The following is an 11,146-nucleotide window of genomic DNA, read 5'->3' as shown; positions in this document are numbered from 1 at the left end:
GTGCTTGCTCACAGGGGGTCGTTTTGACCTTTGGGGTTTTTACGTAATTACTGTATGGCCTTGCCTTACAATATAAAGCGCCTTGGGGCAACTGTTTGTTGTGATTTGGCGCTATATAAATAAAATTGAATTGAATATTTTTGTGAAAGCCACAGCATAATGTTGGTGTAATGCTGTCAGTCTTTTCAACCAAAAATTTGGGATTTTGTCGATGCCAGGTGCCTTGAAGTTACTGTATTCACTCATTTTCTTTCTGATTTCCTCTTCAGTGATTACATTTGCTGGCATTTGTTGTTTGTCTTTGTTTTTCTGTTTTATTTTTTCAATCCACTCAGCTCCATGGTGTTGTTTTGGATCTTCAAAGAGTGGTCTCCAGACTTTTTCAATTTCCTCTCTCTCAGGTGGCTGTTGTACTTCTATTGTGCCGTTTGCCAGCTTTCTGTACACTAGTCTGGGATTTTTTGCAAATAGTTTATCTGTTTTGCTTGTATTTTCTTGTCTTTGTTCCTAATTTGTGCTGTGAAAGCTTTTACTAAGGTTTGATGTTCAGCCAGCCTTCCACCTAGCTGTTTGTCTTCAACATTGTATTTTCTTTTAATATGATTTACTTTTTTAAGAAGATTCTTTTTGTGGTTTTTGTTTCCCAAAAATGTGACGATTTGGGAGATCTCTGCTCTTAGGCGGCTGATTTTTTGGTGTAATTTCTTTTTCCATCGTGGCATGGTATTTTTTCTTATTTGTGGTTCCGTTTCTCTCCAAATCTTGTGGGGCTAATTTACTTTGTATGTACCATGCCGCTCCATAATTTACAGAGTTTAACTCTGTCAATGTGGTTCCTTTTGGAACCAGTTCGGTCAGTCCTATGTTAACTTTTTGCAGGATATTTTTGAATTTTGCATTCTCCTTTAGTTTAGTCAGCTTTGGGCGCTCTTTCATGTCCATTTTTCTTGTTTCTTCAATCTTATTTGAAAATTCCTCTTCTAGTTCCTGCTGTTCTGGGTCTGTGTGCACCTGTATATTGTTTTGTAGATGAGCTGGTGAACTGCTCATTTTTTCGGGGGGCAGTGAGTTGCTCGTTTTTTCAGGGGGACAGTGAATGGTTCGTTTTTTCAGGAGGCAGTGAATGGTTCGTTTTTTTCTGGGGGCATTGAGTTGCTCGTTTTTTCGGGAGGCAGTGAGTTGCTCGTTTTTTTCTGGGGGCAGTGAGTTGCTCGTTTTTTCGGGGGCAGTGAGTTGCTCGTTTTTTCGGCGGGCAGTGAATGGTTTGTTTTTTTGGGGATGTACTTTGTTTGAGGGCAATCATTTTTTGGTGGTGCAATGGGTTGCGTCAGAGGGCAGATGCCGTCTCTGATCATTTGCCCAACCTTCTGTTGCATTGCTTTTATTTCATCCTCCAAGAAATGTTTTTGTTTGATAAAGTTGGATTTTTGGGTGGTGATAGTCTTATTTGGGATGTCTTTCTTACTTGCCCTGTATGAATTCTCATGTGTTCATTCAGGCTGCTCTTTAGTCCAAATCTTTTACCACACAAAGAACAGACAAATGGTTTTTGCCTTTTGTTTTTTCATTTATCTTTGATGTCTTTTTAATAGAATGCAGTGGGCCCCAAATCTGGGGTCTAAAGTTGCACCCTAGGCTCTATAGTTATCCTAACCAGAGCTGGCATTGTATCTGAGGGCTCTCTTCAAGATGGCGATCGTTCCCTTAATTGCAGTCAACTGCACGTCATGTGCGCTTGGGTGACCTGGGATTGCCTCAGGGTATTTCTTCAGGTTCTTCTTCGTCAGGCCTGTTGCTCCCACCACAACTGGGATAATATCGATGTCTTTCAATGACCACGTTGTTTGTAGGTCATTTTTCAGGTCTTGGTATTTCGTGATCTTTCCCCTTTCCGTTTGACTCAGGCCACTGTCATTGGGGTCTGTCACATCGATGATTTTGGCTGTTTTCTCTTGCTTGGTCCAGATGACAATATCAGGTTTGATTGCACCTCCTTCGATATGTCTTCCTGCTGGGATCTCTTTGTTGTAGAAGACAGTTACTATTCCGTTGGATGAGACTGGTGCTGGCTCGTGCTCCCAGACGTGTTCTTTGACTTCCATCTCCATTTTTGCCCTCTATGAATTCTCATGTGTTCCTTCAGGCTGCTCTTTCGTCCAAATCTTTTACCACATTCAGAACAGATGAATGCTTTTTGCCCTGTATGAATTACAATGTGTCTGTTTAGGGTGCCCTTTTGCCCAAATCTTTTACCACATTCAGAACAGACAAATGCTTTTTGTCCTGTATGAATTACCATGTGTGTGGTCAGCCTGCTCTTTAGTCCAAATCTTTTACCACACTCAGAACAGACAAATGGTTTTTGTCCTGTGTGAATTATCATGTGAGTGTCCAGACTGCTCTTTTGCCCAAATCTTTGACCACATTCAGAACAGCCAAATGGTTTTTGTCCTGTATGAATTATCATGTGTCTGTTCAGAGTGCTTTTAAATACAAATTTTCGACCACATTCAGAACAGACAAATGGTTTTTGCCCTGTATGAATTTTCACGTGTCGGTTCAGGTCACTCTTTAGTCCAAATCTTTGACCACATTCAGAACAAACAAATGGTTTTTGTCCTGTATGAATTATCAGGTGTTGGTTCAGGTGGCTCTTTTGTCCAAATCTTCGACCACATTCAGAACAGACAAATGTTTTTTGTCCTGTCTGAATTCTAATGTGTTTGTTCGAAGTGCCCTTCTGTTTGTGTCTTTTACTCAGATCAGAACAGCTAAATGGTTTTCCGCTTGCTTGCCTGTCCTTCTGTTGCTCTAAGTTGTTCACGTGACCAAATGCTTTTACATATTTAGAGCAATTAAACTGTTTCTCTGCAATGTTACAAATGATTGAACAAACACTGGTATTTTTGCGACAGTTAAAACTTGACTGAAGTTCTCTGGTCTGTTTCCAGTCATCACTGTCATCCGTCTCAGTTCCAGAACTGTCTGAAAACCTGCCACTGGTATCTGGTTGTAAATGACTGTTTGGACCTGAGATGCTGGCTGGTTGTGGTCCTCCATCAGCTTCTGCTGTCAGTGTTCTGTGTACAGATGAGCTGCTGGCTACAGGCTCAGCCTCTGTGCTCTCATCACTTCGGCTTTGATAAATCTGTGATGACTCTGATTTTTCATCATTTTCACTCTTTACAGGGACGGCAGTGAAACCAAACTTGGTGAGATCTGCCTCCTCCAGCTGCTGAAGCTCCTCTCCCTGCTGACTTATCCACAGCTTCTCTTCTTCTTTAATGTCCTCCTGGTCAACACTCAGATTCCATTCCTGGTGTTCAGTTTCTTCTTTAATCACCAACAACGGCTGCACGTCTGCAAAGAAACAATTTAACAATAAACGTGAGAACAACACTCATTAAAATAAAGTATTTAAGTGGTGAGTTTGACCTGATGACAGTAAGTTATTGCACTGATGGAACTGATAAAGTGGAAATGTGCATCAGGATTTGTTAACAAATTTCACAAGTTTTAATTAATTTCTTTGTCTTCTCCAATCCCCCATAAACCACTGTGATGGTTTATGTTCTGGGTTGCCAAAAAATGATATCAGATGTCTACAGATGGGACAGAAGATGGCTGCTCGGGTTTTGATGAAAAGCAGGTTTGATCACAGACATTCTGGCTTCCTCTTCACTGGCTCCATGTGATTGGAAGAGCTCGAAACGGTCGTGAACGCAGTTATCTTGCTTAACCTGTTAAGCCTTATGTGCCTCCTCATGCCCTGTGGTTCTTGGACGCAGACTTGCTCTTTGTCCCAAGAGTGAAAAACAAGTCAGCAGGCTTCAGAGCCTTTTCTTCCCATGCTTCAATTTTGTGGAGCAGGCTGCCTGTTGCATCTGAAAGGCGACTTAAGACTATTTTGACAACATATTTTCTATTGCCTGTAATTCCTTTTAATGTTTTTAACCTTCTTTTCATTATTTTTTGCTTGTTATACTTAATTTTGTTTTTAATTTTAGGATATGAGGATCTTTGTTTCATGTCCATCCGTGGCTATGTTCAGCACTTTGATTTTTATTTAAAATCCTTTATTAATTGATTATTGGTACTTAGAGCATCATGTTGGTTAGCACTCTTACATCACAGCAAAAAGGTTATGGGATTAATTCCCAGCTGAGGCCTTTCTGTGTGGCGTTTACATGTTCTCCCCGTGTTTGCGTGGGTTCTCTCTGAGTGCTCCAACGTACTCCCAGATCAAAAGACATACATGTGAAGTGAATTGAAAACTTGAAATTGACTCGCGATGTGTGTGTTGATGTGAATGTGTTTGTCTGTCAATACGTGGCCCTGCAACAAACTGGCATCTTGTCCAGGGTGTACCCCTTCTCACGTCCCATGACTGTTGGGATAGGCTCAGGCCCCCCGTGACCCATAACTAGAGTAAGCGGGTATAGAAAATGGATGGATTACTACTTGGACAAATGCACAAATGGATTATTACTTAAATGCAGTGGTGGGCACAGTTCCGCTAATCCGTTAACTGCTAATTATCGAAGCTTATGTTTTCATTATCGGATTAGCTTTTCAGATAACTTTGAAAACCATCATCGGACCAATTATCTTTTGATACATTTTGGTCCGATCATTTTTAGATCGCGAACATGTTTTTGTAGGTGAACAGAATAAATCTTAATCAGTTAAAAACATTTGTTAAGTCTGATATCAAAGGTTTTAGCGCTTACCTGTTACATGTTTTATAGCAGATAAACAGCTGTATTATCTATAAACAGAAGCCAGCTTGTTTCAGGAGAAACCGCTCTATCCTCTGCAGTCAGAGAAGAGCTGGTCACAAGATAATTGCTCTTGACACCATACTAATTCATTGACAATATCATTCAAGTCATCCAGAGGCATACAGTTTTAACTTATGGTTAGAATTTTAACAAAACTAATTTCGGACATGTTATTTAAATTAACGTCACTTCTGAAGTTTTATAAAGTGAAAACATCAGCTATATGTTTTAGTTTTAAAGTATTGCACTAATTTTGAAGGTTTCAGTGTGGACATGCTGTGTCCAGGTGCATTATGGGTAATCTCATTACAGTCACGACAGAAGAAATGCATTTGAGACGCTCTGATCAGGCTCCACACGGATAACAGCATTAAACTCTTTTTATATTGTGCCTAAAACTCTTGTAAATATATTCTATGGGTTTATAGACGTTGTTATTATGTTTGTTTTATGTAAAAATGCCAGAAGCAGCTCAGGTTGCTTCTCCACGCAGATTACACGTAGCACACGGATAATTTGGAATGTTTGTTTTGGCTAGTTTTCAACGTCTCTACTGCCATCTACTGGCCAGTAGTGTTCATGGCAGTATTCGCCCTAAGTATTGAGATATCCCATAATCCTTTGCACGACAGAGTTGTTGTAGCCTCTTGCAGAAGCTAAAGAAATAAAAATGAACATTTTGGTTGTACTGTATAATGTTCATTTTCAACTGTCGTCATGGATCCTGTTTAAACAGCAGCAACTCTCTGGCACCCCCCAAAAAACTGGTACACAAGTGATTATGGGTAAGGGTCTGAGCATCTGGGCACCAGTAGATGGCAGTGTTCTATGCATTTTGAACCCTGTTATATGAGAGTTGAAAAATCAACTTCTGGCTTTTGCAAATGGCTTTTTGTTTTACATCTGAATAAAATGGCATATTTTACAAAAGCACATTTATATGTAAATACCAACACACATGTCATGTCACATTAACGTGTTGGCTTTTTACATAGAATGAATGAATCAACCAATCAGTGTTAGCAGAGGCTCATTTACCCATAATCCCTTTGGCATTTGTCTTTGTTTGTTACAAAACTTCAGAATTTGTGTGTTATTTAAAATTAAAAGATATGTGTTATACAGTGAGGAAAATAAGTATTTGAACACCCTGCGATTTTGCAAGTTCTCCCACTTAGAAATCATGGAGGGGGCTGAAATTTTCATCTTAGGTGCATGTCCACTGTGAGAGACATAATCTAAAAAAAAAAACAAAATCCGGAAATCACAATGTATGATTTTTTAAATAATTTATTTGTATGTTACTACTGCAAATAAGTATTTGAACTGTGAAAATCAATGTTAATATTTGGTACAGTAGCCTTTGTTTGCAATTACAGAGGTCAAACGTTTCATGTAGTTTTTGACCAAGTTTTCACACACTGCAGCAGGGATTTTACATACAGATCTTCTCCAGATCTTTAAGGTTTGGAGTTTCAGCTCCCTCCAAAGATTTTCTATTACGTTCAGGTCTGGAGACTGGCCAGGCCACTCCAGGACCTTGAAATGCTTCTTATGGAGCCCCTCCTTAGTTGCCCTGGCTGTGTGTTTGGGGTCATTGCCATGCTGGAAGACCCAGCCATGACCCATCTTCAATGCTCTTACTGAGGGAAGGAGGTTGTTTGCCAAAATCTCGCAATACATGACCCCATCCATCCTCCCTTCAATATGGTGCAGTCATCCTGTCCTCTTTGCAGAAGAGCACCCCCAGAGTATGATGTTTCCACCCCCATGCTTCATGGTTGGGATGGTTTTCTTGGGGTTGTTCTCATCCTCTAAACATGGTAAGTGGAGATGATTCCAAAAAGCTCTATTCTAGTCTAATCTGACCACATGACCTTCTCCTATGCCTCCTCTGGATCATCCAGATGGTCACTGGTGAACTTCAAACAGGCCTGGACATGTGCTGGCTTGAGCAGAGGGACCTTGCTGCCCTGCAGGATTTTAAACCATGACAGCATCATGTGTTACTAATGTAATCTTTGTGACTGTGGTCCCAGCTCTCTTCAGGTCATTGACCAGGTCCCCCTGTGTAGTTCTGAGCTTTCTCAGAATCATCCTTACCCCACAAAGTGAGATCTTGCATGGAATCCCAGACCAAGGGAGATTGACAGTCATCCTGTGTTACTTCTACTTTCTAATAAATAATCGTAACAGTTGTTGTCTTCTACCAAGCTGCTTGCCTGTTGTCCTGTAGTCCATCCCACCCTTGTGCAGGTCTACAGTTTTGTCCCTGGTGTCCTTAGACAGCTCTTTGGTCTTGGCTATGGTGGACAGGTTGGAGTGTGATTGATTGAGTGTGTGAACAGGTGTCTTTTATACAGGTAACAAGTTCAAACAGGTGCAATTAATACAGGTAAAGAGTGCAGAATAAGAGTGCTTCTTAAAGAAAAATGAACAGGTCTGTGTGAGTCAGAATTCTTGCTGGTTGGTAGGTGTTCAAATACTTATTTACAGCAGTAACATAAAAATAAATTATTAAAAAAAAACCATACATTGTGATTTCCAGTTTTTTTTTTTAGATTATGTCTCTCACAGTGGACATGCACCTAAGATGAAAATTTCAGGCCCCTCCATGATTTCTAAGTGGGAGAACTTGCAAAATCGCAGGGTATTCAAATACCTGTTTTCCTCACTGTATTTTAACACTGTACAAATGTCAGAATTGACATTAATGGATTTTTTTTTTTATTTGAAACAAAACCATAAGTCAAAACTGCTTTATTTTCCAAGACCTCTGCCTCACAGTGTCATGGTTGTATCCTATTAAGGAATAATGGCTTGTTTTGTGTTTGTAGAGTTGAGCTTAGCTCCTCTCAACTGCTTCACTACTGCAAGATAAGTAGTAAACAGGAGCTTCCAGCAGTGGGCAGGACGCACAAACGTTTACATACCCTGGCAGAATTTTTGCCAGGGTATGTAAAAAGAGTGAGGAAAGTCACCAAGACACCCAGACAACCCAAGGGAAGTTATGGGTTTGTGTGGCTGTGATTGCAGAAATTGTGCACAGTGCAAGCTTTGCATTTTGCATCACTACTCTTAGCTTTATAGTGGAGTAGAGCAGAGAAGGATTTTCTTTCACCAAAACAGATCAAATCCAGGCTTGCATCTCAGATTTACCTTTTAGCAATTTGTAGCTAAACTTTCAGGTCTTCTTTTTAAGAAAATCCTCCTCTATACCACTTCATCATGAAGATGGATGATACTCATAATTCCTCAGGTGAGTGCCGCTACGTTCGAGTTTACCCCGATAGATGAAAGGGTTGCTTCCCTGCACCTTCAGGTCTCGGTGGGAAAAACCCTGTTGGTTGTTTGTGCATATGGACCAAACAGCAGTTTGGAGTATTCAACCTTCTTGGAGTCCCTGAATGGAATCCTTTATGGGGCTCCAGTGGGGGACGCTGTTGTTCCACTGGGGGACTTCAATGCACACGTGGGCAATGAGAGAGACACCTGGAAAGGCGTGACTGGGAGGAACAGCCTCCCTGATCTAAACCTGAGTGGTCATTTGTTATTGGACTTCTGTGTTATTTGACTGTCCATAACGAACACCATGTTCGAACATAAGGATGCTCATAACTGTACATGGTACCAGAGCACCCTAGGCCGAAGGTCGATGATCAATTTTGTGATCATATCATCTGATTTGAGGCTGCATGTTCTGGACACCCAGGTGAGGAGGGGCAGAGTCAACTGATCACCATCTGGTGGTGAGTTAAATCAGAGTGTAGGGGAGGACTAGGACTTTGGACAGACCTGGTAAGCCCAAACGGATAGTGCGGGTGAACTGGAAATGTCTGGAGGAGCCCACTGTCTGACAGATCTTCAACTCACACCTGTGGCAGAGCTTTTCTAGCATCCCTGTTGAGGTTGGAGGCATTGAACCAAATGGGCAATGTTCAAAGCTTCCATTGCTGAAGCTGTAGAGGGGAGCTGTGGCCTGAAAGGTAATCAGGGAAGCCGTCCGACAGAAAGGAGACTTCCGGCATCCTCTGTTGTGGGGGAGGCAAAGCACTGGGTGTGGCAGGAGCTTGGAGTAACCATAGAGAAGGACTTTTGGTTGGCACCAAGGTGCTTTTGGCAGACAGTGAGACACCCCAGGGGAACCATCCAACCTGTCTACAGTAAGGATGGGACTCTGTTGACCTGAACTGAGGGTGTAATTCGGCACTGAAAGTAACACTTTGAGGAACTCCTGCATCAGACCGGAGCGCCCTCTATAGTAGAGGCAGAGCTGGAAGTTGATGGAGAATTATTATCAATTTCCCTGGTGAAAGTCACTGAGGTAGTTAAACAATTCCGCAGTGGCAAGGCACCGGGGGTTGATGAGATCCGTCCAGAAATGCTGAAGGTTCTGGGTGTGGAGGGACTGTCTTGGATGACATGTGTCTTCAACACTGCGTTGAGGTCTGTGGCAGTGCCTAAGGAGTGGAAAACTGGGGTGGTGGTCCCCATATTTAAAAAAAAAAAAAAAGGGGGACTAGCGACTGTGTGTCAATTACAGAGGCATCACATTACTCAGCCTCCTTGGTAAAGTCTCCTGCAGGGTGCTGGAAAGGAAGGTTCGGCCGATAGAACCTCGGACTCAAGAGAAACAATGCGAGTTACGTCCTGCTGTGGAACAACCGACCAGCTTGTCACTCTCACAAGGATCCTGGAGGGGCCTGGGAATATGCCCATCCAGTCTATATGCGTTTTGTGGACTTGGAGAAGGCGTATGATTGGATACCCCAGGAGATACTGTGGGAGGTGCTGCGGGAGAATGGAGTGAGGGGGTCCCTTCTCAGGCCCATCCAATCTCTGTGCTCACAAAGCGAGAGCTGTGTTCTGGTGCTCGGCAGTAAGTCGGACTTGCTTCTGGTGGGGACTGGCCCCCACCAGGGCTGAGCCTTGTCACCAATCCTAACATTACTGTAATGTAATGTAAATAAACTCACGTTACCTGATTTTGTTCCATGTCTGAATGATTTTAATTATAAAATCATTAAATCAAAGTCCATATACATAAAATACATAAAACACACATTGCTCAGGACCGCATTCCATTGTGGTCATCAGGATGGAGAGAGAGAGAGAGAGATGTGGTTTTTCTTTTATCAGCCATCCTGTCACCGTGCATGCAGAAACACAGCTTTTCACAGCAGCTGCGCGATGTGGTTACACATCGTGAAGCTGAAAACAACAACAACAAAAAACAAAAATACATGTCACTCACGGGATTGGAACCCACACCTTCCAAAAGCTCTGATTGCCAGTTAGTTAAATGGTTGCACGAGATGAAGGCATGTGCAGTATGTGAAATCAAAGTATCTTCTACTCCATCCATAATATCTGTGACCATGTGACACATTTTTGACAGTTACAGACTGATTTGTATTTATAATAAAGAAACCACAATCATAAAAGCCCAGTTCACTAGGGCTGCAGCTATCGATTATTTTAGTAATCGAGTATTCTATCGATTATTCTGGCAATTAATCGAGTAATTGGATAAAAAGCATTTTTGCATTTTTAAACAGTCCAGTCCAAAATCAACAGTCCAGGGTTCTCCCTCAGGGCCCCTTCATACATAGTGCGAAAACGTACAACTCCAGGGCGACTCACGGCGGTAGAGATTGTATGAGCGCACCACTAAACATTGCGCCGATGGGCAGGTGGGCACAATACCAGTGTAACGGTTCACGCACGCAGTAACACAGTGCCAGCGAAGAAAAAAAAAAAAACTAAAAACAATACATGCCACAACGATTCAGTGCATACAGAAACACAGCTTATCACAGCAGCTGCGCAATGTGTACAAAAAACAAAACACAAAAAAAAACAAAAATACATGTCACGCACAGGATTCAAACCCACGCCTTCCAAAAGCTCTGATTGCCAGTAAGAAACTTTAACCAGTGACCTACGATCACTGGCTTGTGAAAGGTGCTGGAAACTTGCTTCATATCAAGAAGCACATGGATGTATTTAAAAAAAAATAACAATGACACCATATAAAAACATTGCATTATATTGAATTCCTCTTATCAAGCGGGCAATACAAATAGGAGCCATCTGTTCCTCTGTAGATGAACAATGTTCACAGATGTACAGTCATGAAATGACATGACTGACGAAGCAGAGCGCTCTTATCATGTCCACATCTACTGGTCCGGTGTGCCAGCAGGCCGTGCGCGTGTTCTGCCCGACACGTGTGTTTTGTGGATGGCGCCCCGCAGCACAGACACCACATCATGTGGAACAGAGCTCACGTAGGGTGATGTGACAGTCAGTTCGCCTGCTGCGTGTTCTAATCTGACAGTCCATTTCAACCTGGGATAGCCTGT

Source organism: Thalassophryne amazonica, chromosome 18, assembly GCF_902500255.1.
Source record: "Thalassophryne amazonica chromosome 18, fThaAma1.1, whole genome shotgun sequence".
Lineage (NCBI taxonomy): Eukaryota > Metazoa > Chordata > Actinopteri > Batrachoidiformes > Batrachoididae > Thalassophryne > Thalassophryne amazonica.
Note: the sequence above shows the minus strand (reverse complement) of the source record.